General features: G+C 40.5%; 1 non-coding gene across 1 annotated transcript; it reads left to right on the top strand.

Annotated features, from left to right (window-relative positions):
* The first annotated feature begins 577 nt into the window (after positions 1 to 577).
* LOC147825602 (U2 spliceosomal RNA) lies at positions 578 to 766 on the top strand. Its single transcript, XR_015440589.1, has one exon. It is a non-coding gene; the product is annotated as a U2 spliceosomal RNA (small nuclear RNA).
* Positions 767 to 16,445: the final 15,679 nt, after the last annotated feature.

Raw genomic sequence — 16,445 nt, 5'->3', positions numbered from 1 at the left:
TGCCTGTCACATAGGGGAAGGGGCCAAAGAACAAGGAGAGAGGGTTAGGAAAAGAAGAGATAGAAAAAAGGAAAGGAAGAAAAAAGAGAGTTTACATTTTTTGAGTCCCATATTCCAGGAAATATGTTAAATACTTCACCTGTTTTACCCAATTTGATCTTACATACAGCCCAAAAGGGGAAATGTACTATTAGGTTACTTTTCAACTGAGAAAAACAACAAATTTTGTTACTCCTCAGAGTTACCAGTAAGAAGTAAAATTAAATACTCAAAAATGGTTAGAAGACTGAATAAGCGGTTCACGTCACTAACCATCATCCTTCCCAGCACCTCCATGGGAGGAGTCAAGAAATGGAGTAAGATAGAAGCAGCCCATCACTTCACCCACCAAGTGTCATGCACACACTCATACTCCAGTCTCTCTGATTGGGCCAAGTCCTCTGTATACTCAGCCAAAGTAGCACAGAATTATTGGAAGTATGGCAGCCATGCAGACAGGAGCAGGTAGAACGTACCTCAGTATAGGAATTGCTGCTGAGGAGGCAAAGCCAGCTCCTCAAGACATTGTCTATAGAACATCACTTCTTGGCCTTTTGGCTAAGACCAAGTGTAGTACATTTTCTATAGAACAGAAGATCTAACAAATCTGGAAAGTTCAGCATGTTTGTTTGTTTTCTTGCTTGCTTGTTGGCTTGCTTGCTTGTTTTGCAATACTGGGGACTGAACCCAGGGGTGTTCCACCACTGAGCTTCATCCCCAGCTTTTTTAAAATTTTAAGATAGGGTATTGCTAAGTTGCCAAAGTTGGCCTTGATCTTGCCATCTTCCTGCCTCAGCCTCCCAAATAGCTGGGATTATAGCATATGCCACTGCACACAGCTTGGCAAATTCAGTTCATACTGCAACTGTCCATATTCAGGATTCCAAACAAGCTATACATTCCAGATAAACTTACTCTAACAATCTGTGTGTTTTCATTAAGGGAATATTTGAAAATTTCAGATTCTCCAGGTTCTTGAACTAAATGCAGGCTTAGTGAACACATAGTTCTCCAGGGAAAGACACCAGAGCTCAGAAGTCTCCGAACCTCCAGTCTCTCAGCCTCCACCTTTCCCAGTGGGGGAAGAACCCTCAAAAAATGTTCATGTAGTATTTTTGGAGAGTGTGAACAATAAGAACACATGTCAGGATTTTTCTGGTGTATTTGTTGGAAATACTCATCCCTCACCCACCCTGAACCTACTGGATCAGAAGATCTAGGACTGGAAACCAAAACTGGGCATTGTTGACATGCTTTCCAATGCTGCCCCTTTTGGTAGCATCCCAGAGGACTGTGTAAGGGTAGGACACTCCCAGCCTGCAAGGAGAATCTCATTTATGAGAGAATAACCTTCCATTCAAAACCCATTACCATTACAAACTTTTCATTCCAGTGCCGGGCTTTGTAGAAGAAGCCAGGGACCTTAAGTTTCAAGCTTTCTTAAAATTGTACTCATTAAACACCATGTTAATCATTGGATCGGGGATTGAACATTATACAGCCCATTAAGCTTTTGTATGTTCCTGGAAGACTGCAGATTGTATAAAAATACAAATGATCCAGCATTTAAAATAATTGGCTATAATGAACAACAAAATTAATTATGAATGACCACATTGCTTACCCAGTTGACCTAAGTCATTAGCAGAAGTAATGTGTTGGGCAAAAATAAGACAGATTCTGGCTCTTCCAAGTGCTCCACAAGCATCCACAGTGGTCCCAGAAATTCTTGCCAGCAGAAAGGATGTGCATGAGGCAGAGCCTGTGAAGCCAATGATGGTTGTCTAGGGAAAGACTCACTCTGCATCCACCCTAAGAACATAATCTATTATAAGAGTTTGGGTTAACTATTGCCCAAGATGAAGACTATTTACCTTTTAAGTTAAATGAACTATTCTGAGAGTTTCTGATTTAACTAAACAATGGTTTGTTAATTAGCTTTTTCCTCAGCATGTCCCATGGAAGACTAACCTAAGGGATGTTGAGGGGAGGGAGGGATGATGCGGAAGGAGAGTGTGGAACAGGGCTTCTAGATCAAATGTTTTTGGAAAATGCCACATTCTTCAGCCTCCATGGAGAGTCACAATGCAAACTATCAAGAGTTCTGAGAGTCCAGCAGCCCAGAAACTACTTCAGTTCTGTGTCAGTCAGTGTTCATGGCTACAGGCAACAGAACCAGTGCTGCTTACCCTAAGGAGAAAACAGAGTCCTAGGAGGCTCCTCCCAGGATAGACAGGAAGGCTAGAAAACCAAGGGTGTCAGGGGCAGAAAAATACCAAAACAGAGAGGCTAGGACATCAGTATGGCCACTGAGGCTCATCTCATCATCTCTTCCTTCATTTTTGTCCCTTGACACAGGAAGAGGCATTTGAAGAGACAAGCCCAGGGCAGAGGAAATTACTATCTACCCTGTGAATTCCTTATAGGGAGCAAGGAAGCCCCTCCCTTCAGGAACTCATGTACTGGGCAGCTTCTTTCTCCTGGACTCCCATATGTTTTTAACCTAGCATTTCCCAAAATTAATTTATCTATATTTTTTCATGTAACACATGTGAACAGAAGAGACTTTGAGGAATGTAGGTAGATAATAATAAGTAGGGTAGAAGATTAATATATATCAAACACAATTAGTATCAGTATATCCCTTCCTTAGCATGGTGAATTTTGAAGGTATACTGAGCTGTAGTTTTTGTTTGCAATGCTATTCTGAACAGGTCATTCCTGGGAAGGCAGAGGTTCTGAGGCAAATCAATCTAAATGTTCCCTCATGTTTTAAAATTGACATCAACTTTGTTTAAAATGAATCCCAAAGACATCCTTGATGGAAAGAAGTTAGCAAGCAGGCAACTGCCACACCTGAGCATGTTGAAGGGATCAGTGTCTCACGGTCTCAGAAACTGGCGAAGAGGGTGCTTGTGTTGTTGCTCTTTTTCTTTAATAAAATTATGATAATCTACATGGCACTTTATATTTCACAGCTGTTTCCACTCGCCTTACCTTTTCCTGTTGTAAAAGTCCTGAGCAGATAGTTTCTACAGGCACCCAGAGGTCTGATCTGCAGCCCCAAGACCTGCCTCCTCCGTGACCAGTGGACACTGCCTCCGAGTCACTGCCTAGAAGTGAATCTGACAGTGAATTGTCACCAGCAACAAAACTGCCTGCCAGATCCTCTTTGCTGCTAACAGGGAACTCTGCTCCCCTTTGCCCATGTAGCATTGAGACTTCTGCTGTTTGTGTCTCCAGTTTTCCCACACTTTGGAGCCCCGAGTATTCACAGTCAAATTGGTCCCCAGAGAGCAAAATAAGCTCAATGCAGGGGAAACGAAGGGCACTGGGGATGCAGCTGGCCCACACATGACAGCAAGGAGCAGAGTAGAGCCTCACGTGCCTGCATGTCAGAGTCAGCCAGCTGCTTATAGAGAACCCCAGGAGGAGAGAGAGGCTCAGCAAAAGGGCTCTGCATTCCGTTCCACATCAGCCCCTGCTGCCTCTGCTCCTGACTGCTCGTATCTGGCACTAAATGCCTATCCCTTGTAGGGCCAACTGTGCCCAGCACAAGGAGTACCTAGTCTTCCAGGACACTGTTCCTTCCCCACCAAGGACTGGGGTGCAAGGGTACCCATGCACTGAGATAGAGCTCCAACCTTGAACCCTACCAGTCTGCCATGATCCTGGTTCCTACTTATGCTCTAGTTTCTCAGCTAGACTAGACATGGACTCTACATCCCAGTTCTCTGGAGTTGATCAGTATTTCCAGTACCTTCTTGTTGGCTCTGATGAACATTTTTATCAGCTAGGATTAGATTGCTTTCACTTAATAGAAACCTCAGGAAAAAAGTGGTTTAAATCCCAAAAGATGTATTTCTTTATGTAAAAGAAGTCTAAAAGTAAGTGGCTGCATACTGATAAGTTGGCTTCACAGAGTTATTGAGGAACTCACATTCTGCCTATCTTTCTGCTCTTTAAGAACTCTCATGTTCAAAAATGGCTACTGAAGATACACTCATTATATCTATACTTCAGACAGCAAGAAGAAAGGAGTGAAGATAAGGGATTTGAAAGAATCCAGAATTCTTCCACAATTTCCACTTTCGTTCAATGACTAGAATTTAAATACATTCCCATATGTAGCATCAAGAAGACTGGGAAATATAGTTTAATTATTGGTACACTGTCATCTCCAATAACACAGGAATTCTATTAGTATATTAGTTAGGATTAACTTCACATGCATGAAGGCAATCCCAAGCTGCTTTGCCAGATCCACAACCACTAGGGTTTCAGGTGGTTCTACCATGTTCTATCATGTGGTTCTACCATCCTTAACATAGGATTTCCACTTCATGGTTATGAACAGCTTTTCCTGTTCCAGTCTTCACATCTACAGCCTAACTAACTAGAAGAAAGAAAGGTATTTCCTGAAAGTTCCATGTGCCACTCTGTTTGCATCCCAGGGTCACTCCTAACTACAAGGGAGGATGAGAAATAAATTCTAAGTGACTGTGTGCCCAGCTAACATTAAGGAATTCTGATTCTGGAAGAAAAGGAAAAGCACATTGGAAACAAATACCAATTTCTGTCACCATTGGTAAGGAAGAGAGACAAAATGAATGTTGGATGAGCAATTAAGAACACTTCCCATGACCTCCAGCATCCACGAGCTCACCCACCAGGGTCAAGACACCTTGGCTGAGAAGCTGTCACTGTCCCTTATCCTGGATTAGGTCCCTTGAATCTACTTCCTGTTGGAGTGGACCAGGTCCCCTGGATTTGAAATGGAGTGACACCCTACAGTTGGCTGATCATTCCATCCTAACTAACCTTCCCTAATCTTGAGCATGTTTTGTATTCCAGACTTACCCAATTTTAACGAAACAAAAGATTGATGGTTATTTAGGGGGAAAAAAAATCCCACAAATCTCTGATCAGGAAATAGATTTAGTCTCATAGAAATGCCTCTTTAAATTAGCCTTCTGACAGAACTAGACAGATTTACATTTGCAAGCAGAAGACTATGGATGAAATTGTCATTGAACAAAGTGACAAAGTAAAATTGTAGTTGCAACCCAACCACTGAGCATTTTATATCTGTCCTTTACATAACTTAGGAAGGAGCTAATGAAAACCTTGGGCTCACCCCACCATCTTGAAATAAAACAGTAGCCAATAAACATTTTCAAGTAGGCATACCATGAGTAATTGTTATTTTGTCAAGTTCAGGGAAAGTTTGGAAGTGTAGAAGTTCTAGACATGTCTGCTGGTCCTGCATGAGATCAGGCATTCTCGGCTCACTGGACTTGGGGAGGTTATAATACAGCCATTAATGGCACCTGAATTCACATTGTCTTGAGTGAATGTACTGGCCAGAACACCCACCTTACAAGAAAATCTGAGTTTGAATTCTGTCTTTGGCACTTTGTAAACTTTGTGACTGTGAGCAAGTTACTCCACCTCCAGGAGCACTGGGTTCTTCCTGTCTCAGAAATGACAACACTGGGTTGTCAGAAGATTAACTGACCAGATATAAGGAAGAAGCTAACACCATCTTTGGTCTGTAAAAGAAGTCAGTAAATATCCTCTAAATTTTGATTTATATGCAGAAAATTCACTATTATCCCAACTAAACACAACATCTATCACTCCTTTTTATGGACTTGAGGAAAACCTCATTTTGAATTTCCCACTTTAGAAAAACTAAATATTTTCAATGCTCAGTAGCAAGTATAGTATTTAGAACCATAAACCAGTCAGTTATTGTTCATTAAAACATATAAAGCTTATATTGAAATTATACCCATAAAGTCCATTTACTTTTACAACTTAATTATGTGTAGTAAAATTTTACTACCACATTTAACAGGTATTAACCTAATTCTTTTTAAACAAAAGCAATATTTGACTGGTAATGAACCCCAAGTTGAGAAAACAAAAAGGAACTCCCTTAAAATATTTTCTTATTATTTATTTTTCAAGAAAGGTCAACTCAGCTAATGCATGAGTTTGCTTAATGTCTGATTTGTGTTATCTCAATATTTTTAGTAAAACAAATTTGTTACTATGGTGTCCAGTTTTAGCATTAGCATGAAATACACTAATATCAGGAAGGCAAAACCAGCTGAGTTTTGCAAAAACAAATTTTAGTCAAATTTATACATTTGAGTTTATAGATTAGTTAAAGTAATTTTTAAACTTAGGAAGTAGCTAGAAAAGATGGGTATTTTAGGTAGATTAATCTTTTATTATATTCTAGAAGATTTGTCACTTTCTTGTGTAGTAAAAACAAAACAGAAAAAGTCTATCCAGTGACTGAAACTACATTACTTTTATTCTTAATATACCTCAGAGTGAAATCTTACCAGAATTTCCACCTTACTTAATGTGTTCATATATAAAATAAAATATCTTTAAAGTTCTCAATAAAAATTCATAAGATACCATTAGATCCTTAAAATATGTTTCATATAGGATATTTACAACTCATAGCTTCAGAAAGTGCCAGAATACATATGCATGAACAATAATACAGACTTCTTGGGTAATTATCTGAAATTCAATTTAACTCTACAACTATTTATTGACTGGTATATAATCAGAGATAAGTTTATAATGAAAGAGATCCATAACTTTACAAGATACCACATTGGTTGGCATCACCAACTATCATTTGTGGAGCCCACTCCAAGATATGCAGATATATGGCAGCTTCTAGAGATGCAAAGACATAAAATACATTCTCTGCCTCAAGCAGCTTGTTAATATTATCCTCAAGATTGATAATGCCAACATACTATATTCATAGGGTGCTTTTAAATATACAAAATACACTTATATCCATTGTTTCATTTGACACTGTCAATATCCTTATAAGGTAGCTGTAGAACAGGTAAAAGCATTTCCATTTTCTAGGTGAAACAACCCGTAGCAATTAAGCAATCTGCCCCGGGTCACAAAGCTAGACTGATGTCAAGAGTAGAATTAGAACTACAGTTTTATCTAAGAAGTTTTCCACTCTAATAAACTTCTTCAAAACATTTTTATTTAGGATGTCTAGACATATTTATAGGATTTACAAAACACCAACGCACTGTGGTAGATGAAAAGGCCAAATGACCAATGCATTAAAGAAGCTAGGGTGTGGGGAGAAAACTCTACACCTGCACTTCTGGGCTGAACTGCTTGTGAAAGATGGATAAGATGCAGAAAAGCAGAGAAGGACCAGGAAGCTGGATCCAAAATGCCCTGCACAAACTACCATCCTCCCTGGAGCACAATAAGCTGAGGATAATTATTTTTTTCAACCTTAACTTTAACATATTGCCCAGCACAGCACACTGAGCCTTGTAGATCATTTAAGCAGTACCTTGACCTCTTCCCATAAAGCCCTCAATAAATGCTTGGTGAATGAAGGAGTGCATAAATGAATGAATCACAATAAGTGAATGGACAAACATACTTCTATAGCATTCAAAGATTTGGAAGTCCCATTGCATCTCTAAATGAGCCTGTTAATTAATTAATTCACTCATTTATGTATTTCTTTATACCAGTGGTTCTCTACTGCGGAGCATTTTGCCCTCAGAGAATTTCTGGAGACATTTTTTGGCTGTCATGACAGTGTTAGGGTCCTACTGGCATCTAATGAGAATGAGCCAAAGGTTCAGCTGAATATCCCACAATGCAGATGAACGCACTGCTCGCAATTCTTTGTTAACGTCCATAACAAAGAATTATTCAGTTCAAAATGTCACTAGTGTGGAGGTGAAGAAACTTTGCTTTATACTAAGTTCTAGTAAATATTTTGGTTTAGTGATGAGAGTAGATGCTTCAAATAAGTAAACAGGTTAGTTATTAGAGATAAATAGTAATTATCAAGTTTGGCAAGTACCATGAAAGAAAAAAACAAAGTGCTGTGGGGAAATTCTGGGTTCTGTGAGCTTCTGAACAGGAAAAGATAACTGGGCTTGTCCACAGGACAGCATTTTGGAAAGCAAATTAGAAACCCAAAACACCAGATACCTGAAACAAATCAGTTGCCTTTCTGGGGAGGAATAATTCAGTGCCCCAGGCAATTTTTCTGCTATTTGCCATCTGAAATATGGCATCACCCCTAACAATGCCATCAACATTAAAAAATATATAAATAAACAGAAAAGTATTTGAGGTTCAGTAAGACTCCTAATTTTTTTTAAGGCAAAGTCAAACTTCTTAAAGCATAGAGCTATTTGGGCTTAAAATGAGGTATAGTAACTGTTCAGTCTCTCTTTCTTGAGAAAATTAAGCCTTCTCCACTCCTTATGCTTCTAAGAGGCTGCCAGTCAGGGCACGTCACATCTCCCCTGCTGGAATGGCTGCATGACACAAACTGGACCTATCAGCCTCTTCTGAGCACCAAGAAGCAAGGTCAATGAAGCAGATTCATTTGATTTAGCATCCTGGAGACGCTCCCATGTCTTCCTGTTGCCCATGACCCCTGGAATTGCTGTGATGCTTTCCAGAGACCTCACTATTCAACTGTCCTTGACTCCTGGAAGAACCCCATCATTCTCCTGATAATTCATTTTCTCTTGCTTGATTTGGCCCGAGGTACCATCTTTGCTCACAAATGCTTACACATCTTTCCAATCTTCACCTTTCTTTGAAGCTTTCACTGGCCATTTCAGCAATGGGTTACTCTGCAACAGATACCCTTGCCTAAAATGGCCATTATTCATTCAACATGTTGCTAGGGTTTGAATGTAGCTTGTCCCTGCCCAATCTTACGTTGAGTCTTAATCCTCCAGTGTATTAGTATATGGGTGCTGGAGCTTTAAAAGAGTTGATTGGGCCTTCAAGATGGATTGATGTTGACTCGATGGAGTTGTAGGTCCCACACAACTAGGTTGTCATAAGAGAGACTGGCACTTCCCCTGACTCTCTGCCATTTGCCTCACTCACCACTCACACTTGCCCCCACCAGTGATGACTTTTACCATATCTAGAGTAGCATGAGGCCCTCACCAAAAGCTGATGCTGGCACCATGCTCTCAAACCTCCAGAACTGCAAGCTACGTAAACATTTTCTTTATAAAACACCCAACCTCAGGTATTTTGTTATAGCAACACAAAACAGACTAAGACACATATATTGTCTGTTATCACTAGTATCTTTTCAAGACCTATGAAGCCAAGACTATAAATAGTATTTCTTTTTTCCTTTCACACTGACAAGTGAATACTCTATTGGGACTTTTTAGTGAAAAACGATGAAAGCCAGTCTCTGAAATTGGCCCCAGAGATCCTCATCTCTAGGTGTTGATGCACTGGTATGGTTCTCTCCCACAATGAATAGGCATAATCTGTGTATCAATCAGATATTATAAAATGAAAGGTTTGTGATATCTATGGCTACATCTATAAAAGTCATTACATCTCTGCCCTACTCTCTTCTTGATTGCTTTTTGTGGGAGAAGCTAGACCCCTTATCACAAGGACACTCTGGTAACCTTATGGAGAATGCTACTTACTAGGTGAGTAATTAAATCTCTGGCCCTTTCAAGTGTTTGCCACCCTGGAACTGAATCATCTGGCCTCATCAAGCCTTCAGCAACCCTAGACCACAACCATCTAGCTATGGCACTTCCATATCCCTGACCCACAGGAGCTGTGTGAGATCATTAATGTTTGCATTTGTTTGAAGTCGCTAAGTTTTCGAGTCACTTGTTACACAGCAATAGATTGCTGATGCAATAAGTGATTCCATCTGGATAAACATAAATCCCATATTTATTTGAACTGTAAAAATGAAAGACTGGGAGGGGAAATTATTTGTTTACTTGAAGAAACAGTTTTTGCAAAAAAAGCTACTCTAATATATAATGACTCAATTTCATTTACAAGTTGAGGGCAAACACAGACAAAAAATTTGTATAATGTAGCATTGTAATGCTTTTTCTTCCCAGCTTTAATGAAATATAATTGACAATTTAAAATCGTGTGTGTGCAACTCGATAATTTGATATTCATAGACATTCTCAAAGAATCTTCACAATCACAAAATTACTATCTTTTTTCTTTGTGTGTGTGGGAGGGGGGAGAGAGAACATTTAAGATCTACCCTCTCTGTAAATTTCAAGTATACAATGCAATATTGTTAACATTACATCTCTAGAGCTTATTAATCTTACATAACTGAAACTTTGTACCCCTTGAATAATATCTCTCCATTTCCCTCTCTCCTAGTCTCAAAAATAATTCAGGAAGAATTATTACAGAAAAGTAAGGACAGGCCGGGGATTTAGCTCAGTAGTTTCACTGCCTTCTGTGCAAGCGCAAGGACCCGAATTCGATCTCTGGTACCAAAAGAAAAAAAAAAGAAAACCTCCTAGGTTCCTGTCTGGTGACAGTACCAGTGTGTGACCATCAGAAAAGTAAGGACAACTAAGAAAGAAGGAGAAAAGGACAGAGTTTAAGAGCCCACAGGAGTTCCAAGGCTTCGGAACCAGAAGTAGTTACTGTGCTTTTCTTATCTTTCTTTCTTTACATTGGCTACTAGGAGGCTCAGACTTGTGATATACATCCAGCAACTGTACAGAACTTAATAATCATTACGTACAAAAAATTCATCCTTAGTTTCATTTTCCTATTATCTCCCCTTTACTGTATGTATAGATGTATGTGATATATGTATTGACAGTCTCACTATATTGTCTATGGTGGCCTCAAACTCACAATTCTCCTGCTTCAGCCTCCCAAATAGCTGGGAGTACAAGTGTGGTCCACTGCCCCATTGTGGCATTTCTTGATACTACTTTGAATTCTGAGATGAAAGGAAAATAGATAAACACACTGCATGTAGAGTAAGACTCCAAATTCCAGGATGCCTGCCACTCCCCACCGCTTCTGCACAGCCTACCTCACTCATCTGCCTTCCCTGCCTTTACCCCATAGGTGTTAGAGTCTGAGAGTCCAAGACAAAGCCAGCACTGAGTTCCTTTTTGGCTCCAGATTGACAAATCCATATTCCTTCAGTGCTAAATCTCACAGGCTAAGTGACCACATATAATATCAAGTAGTCAGAAAAGCGATTGTTTCTGTTAAGTCTCACTTCACCAGAATGCAACAGTGAATATCGATGATGTGCACAGCACACTTGAGAGCAGGCAGACTGGGCTTAAAGAGCAGCACAGGGCATTTCCCATGGATCTTTGTATCACACCACTGTGAGGCTGGGCACCAGCACTTATATTCCATGGATTTAGGGCAACGTGACCAAGTGGTGCATCATTAGACTGCAAGGTTCAAGGGTAATTCCTTGAGCCTCTGCTTTAATGGGGTCATCGTGTTTGTCTTTATTCTATTAATATTTGTAGAGTATTCATTACCATAGCAACTAAGTGCTTTCCACAGAGAACTGATCAAATTATTAGGGAGAGGTGAGCAGGTGAACACGGACTCCACAGGACTGGAAAGGAGGCTTCCAGTCTCCTCCCATCCCTGACAAAGCACCATTTCATCACAGTCTTTGCAAGGTTTCCACACCAGGATCCTAATGATATCTGATCTAGTCTCCCTAGAGCACTGCTACATGCCTATTGGGTTCATCATCCATGGCAAGAAAAAAAAAGGATGACATAGAAGTCAGAGGTTGCCTGCCCTGATTTTGCCTTTCTGTGCATCATTTCCTCTTACAGAAAAGCGGTAGAGGACAGTGACTGAGCCAGGCTGCGAAATCACACTGCCTGGGGTTTGAATTCCAGCTCCTCCACTCACTATTAAGATCTCTTTGGCAAGTTACTCAGCCTTTCTGCACTTTGGTTTTCTCTTCTGTAAAATGAGGAGACTAAGAAAACCTGCTTCATAGGATTATTATAAGAATCAAAAGAGTTGATAAGCAGTAAGTGCATGAAAGAGTTCCTGGTACATAGTAAATGCTCAATAGACATCAGCCCTCATTTCAACATATTCTTGTCCTATATTTCCAGTCACCAGAATGCTCCTGCTTTCCTGGTCTTTTTGGTTCAGTGAATGGAAAAAAGAATTGTTCCTCTAAAAGAAGGTCCCTTCTAGACACCACATAAAGGAGTGAGTGAGGAAAGTGATCCTTGTCTGGCCAATCCCAGGTTTTCACCATTAGAAATTCATTTGCCAGGGAGGAAGACAGTTAAAGCAATATTTTTGCAAGTATTTTCTACTAGATTTAACTTTTCATGAATGCAAGGAACATGCCTCAATTATTTGTCCCCAAATGTAGAGCCAGATTCATTCTTATATCCCACTCCTACACAGGTGCAATGAGTAGCTTGTTAACCCTCTCTAAGAATACAATGGCCCCTCAAGTTACAACCAACCTGACATATGAACAACGTGGATTAATTACGTTAGTGGAAGACTCACCTGCCTCTTGTTATCTATAGTGTGTACCCAGGTGAACATACAGATCTCAGTTATATTGGCTTACAACCAATCTGAGTTACAACCAGCCTTCGGGAACCAATCGAGTTTGTAAATCAAGGGCCCACTGTATGTCTATATGAATCCCCAAAGAGTTAAGGTGGGCCTATTATTTCAGGCTTTATAACAGGTGGTAGGGACGAAAAAAAAAGTAATTGAAACATCCTCCTTACCTTCTTGAAAGATAAATCAAGTGGGAGGAAATACTTGTAAATGAAATGCTTTATCCAAAGCAATGAGCTCCTAACAATGGAAGTTTAGTCACTGATTCAGGCAGAATGTAGTGCAGTCCTCATGACCATACCATACAGATGACCACCAACTCTAGTAGAGATAAGCCCAGTCCTGGCATGGAATTCAATTGCATTCCTCTCCTGGATTGTTTCCTCCTTGGTGTGGTGTGGCAGTGTTGATCAGCACTACTGACTCACTGTTGCACAATTGTGTAGAGACTATCTCGGCAAAGTCGGAAGCATCAACACCCAAACCCAGGTTAAGATTTCAGATAAGCACCCTTGCAACTTGGAAGAGGTCATTTTAGGATAAATAAAGGAAGGCACACATTCTTTTATATTGCGGGTAGCAGTTAATGAATTGCCTCACCTGAGAACTTATTACTATAAGATCCTATATAAACCAAAAATAAAATGAGGTTCAAGAAGATTGAAATAAATGGATAAATGAAGAGCTACAAACGGGCTCCTGAGATAAAATTAAGAAGGTTTGTAGCTCTATAGGAGTCTACCAAGGACTTGCTGCTGGGCAGCAACCCCTACTTTGAACACATTCCAAATGAAATCTGAAGATCTCATTCTCTTCCATCAGATATTCCTCACACAGGGTTGGAGAGTTTTCAAACCACTGCAATTTTCCTAAATCTTTATGCTGTTTATTTGCAGGATTTATGTGCCACATCTTTTTTCCTTCCCTCCAGTACTGGGAACTGAACTCAGTGCCTCATACATGCTTTGCAAGTGCTCTACCATATGCTATATCACTTGGGTCTTAAATTTATAAAGTTCCTTCCTTTCTCCCTAAGAACAATGATTCAACTCCAGAAGACTAGAGAGTCTGATGTGAGTTCTACAAAGGGATGGGGAAGCCACTTTTGCTCAAATTTTGAAGTTTATGTGTCCAGAGCTGATATTCTCCAGTTAATCAAATTATTTTTAACAGAAATATTTTTAAAATTTTTTATTAGTACATGTTTGCAGTACACAGTGATTACATTCAGCTTGGGGGATGGGTACATGTATACATATCGCATCTTGGTCATTTTATCAGTTAATCAATCCCTAAAGGCTCTTTTTCCTCTTGCATTCAGCAGCTTGAGATCCAGGCTTGGAGCAGCTCCAGTTACAAATGGAGCAGGTTTCCTGCTGAAGAAGAGGGGTTTCTCCTCAGTTCTCTTTTGCCTCAATTCATTGATAAATGCCTGAGACACAGCTCAGTCAATTTAGGTCTGTGACTATCAAACTTTAGCTTGTACATCAGACTTACCTGGAGCCCTTGTTAAACTAGATTGTTGGCCCCACCCCTAGAGTTTCTGCTCCAGTTATGTCCGAAGGGATCTGAAAGTTTGTATTTTTCAGGTGAAGCTGAGTTTGCTGCTCTAGGGATTACACTTTGATAATCATTGCTCCAGGTCTGGGTGTTCATTCAAAAGCAAGTCTTGCCCTTAAGCTGGGTAATTCTCAATCGTCATTAGCCAGTTCCTAAAATAAAGGGTGAAGAAAATCTCCAAAAGTGGGTTAGGTGGGCTGGAGGGAGCCAGAAGTTCGGAAGGGAGACAGGTGTGTGCTCAGCACATTGGTGCTTTGCCAAGAGAGGGTCTGGGCTGCTCCTGTGGCCACTGCCATCCCTTACGGGTTCACCTGGCTCCTGACCCCTGACCCGTCTTCTTCATTAGCCCCTTCAGCACCACAGTCAGCCACCTCCCAAGCAGGCAGCTCCACTGTCCCTCTGCCCCTCTCCCTGTCAGGTAACAGCTGGTCCCAGTCCTGGGGCAAATGGCCTGTCAAGGAATGACTAACCCAGACTGAATTGCAAATCACGGCAGTAATGCTGAAACTCCCGGCCTCGAGTGACAAGCTGCCCTGGGGGGAGGGGACTTCACACACACACACACACACACACACACACACCAGCCATGCACACCAGCAGGATACATCAAATGGCCACTGTTTCCTCCACCCACACCAGGATCCTTCAAAGCTCACACTTGCGCTCCAAACCCCACGCTCAGCCTCAGACCAACAGAGCAGATACAATGAGAAGCCTGAAAGCACCACAAAGAGGAAGTGGCGCAGAGAAGGATTCAATTTGTAACTCAAGCTAAACACCAGTTCCATGTAGTCTCACATATCCACACATATCAGTGAAGAGAAACTCCATGTTAGGAGAAGATCATAATGAAAGTAGGCAGATCAGGCTTGGGTTTCCCCAGATCTCTGATTTTGCCAACAGGAATAAGACTAAAATGAGCAATTCTGTCTGGGTCAAATCACCCTAGGTATGTTGATCAAGTCAGAAGTTTAAAAAAAAAAAAAAGGAGTTCATGTACATTCGTGCTCAGATTTTTCTCACTTTCCACAGAACTCACTTGCCTTGGTCTGGAAACACTGATCACTAAGAAATCATGACTGTGATAATCGAGTCAGGCTACTTGGGCTGGAAGCAGGATGAGTGGTATTCCCTTGCTCCTCCCCATGCTCCCCACTTCTGCTCCCTCCCCCCCCCACCCTCCTTTTCTTCTCTGCTAACGCCAGGGTGCTCTCACTTCCTACAGAGGCAAGCTCCTCCAGAAAATCTGCCAGCCACCCACCTTTCTGCATGCTTTCTCCCCATGGGAACATATTTAAACCATAGTACTAAAACATTCAGAGATTTTTTTTCTAAATAAATAATATAAAAAGCATAATACTGCACAAAGTTAAACACCAGTATTATCCATCTTTGTAGCTACTGAAGGTAAAAGTCTAGGATATAGTACTTTGTACGCATCAGCGGCTGATAAAATATATCTTATCTTCCATAGGATATTTTTCTAAGCAGTTACATTGGTGTGAACATACATATTAATGCCCTAAATTTTAAAAATAAAAATAAAAATAAATCAAAAGGCAATAGTGTAAGCAAGTTGACTCTAAATGAGGTTTAACAGAAAATACCATCTCTAGAGAACACTTTTAAAAGACCCGTTCTAATGTTCTTTGTACAATCAAGTTTATTTCCCAGGTTTATAAAATTCAATTGCATTCCCATGAAAGAAAACGAATTCACCAGCCTCCCTTCCTTATGACAAAGCCCCAGCAGCAAGTCATTATCACTCTTGAGTAATCTGAGGGAAACCACCTGCAGGAATACACTCCTTCTGTGGGCTCCCAGCAGAACCTTCCAAATGATGATTAATCACTGAATAAATGGCGGAATTGACAAGAGCATAATGACAAAGAAAAAGCAGGGATGGGGATTGAAACTTGGGTGCCAATGGTCCAGCCCCAGTGGGTGGAGGACCAAAGAAGATGGATGGCCCTGGGAGCGCTTGACACTTGAGTATCTTGTCTTTTACAAGAGAGGGGGGTCACTTCTACCAAATGCAACAAATAAGGCAGCATGCATCCAGTGGACATGCTTCCTATGGCTGTCAAAGCCAGGAGAAATGTCTTAAAAATTAAGCTAATGAGTTTAAATTGGCATCTCAAGCTCAGACAGTAACAGAAACAAGAGATACTACAATTGACAGGTTAATCCATTATTGTGGAAGGCATTCAGAAGGTTGTACTGATTACAGCTTCAGATTACCCTAACTGTGTCTCTACTAATTTGAAAAATGATGAATCACTAAGTTCAAGCAGGGCTCAGAAGAGTCAATTATACTAAGCTGTGATATCAAAAGCTCATATTTTCAACACTAAGGAATAAAACATGTTACGCCTAATATCAAACAGAAATGAGGCCTAATACCCACTCTCAGT

Source organism: Heterocephalus glaber, unplaced genomic scaffold (assembly GCF_053883595.1).
Source record: "Heterocephalus glaber isolate CG9 unplaced genomic scaffold, H.glaber_assembly_v1.0 deba00001497, whole genome shotgun sequence".
Classification (NCBI taxonomy): Eukaryota; Metazoa; Chordata; class Mammalia; order Rodentia; family Bathyergidae; genus Heterocephalus; species Heterocephalus glaber.
This window is presented reverse-complemented; position numbering and strand designations above follow the sequence as displayed.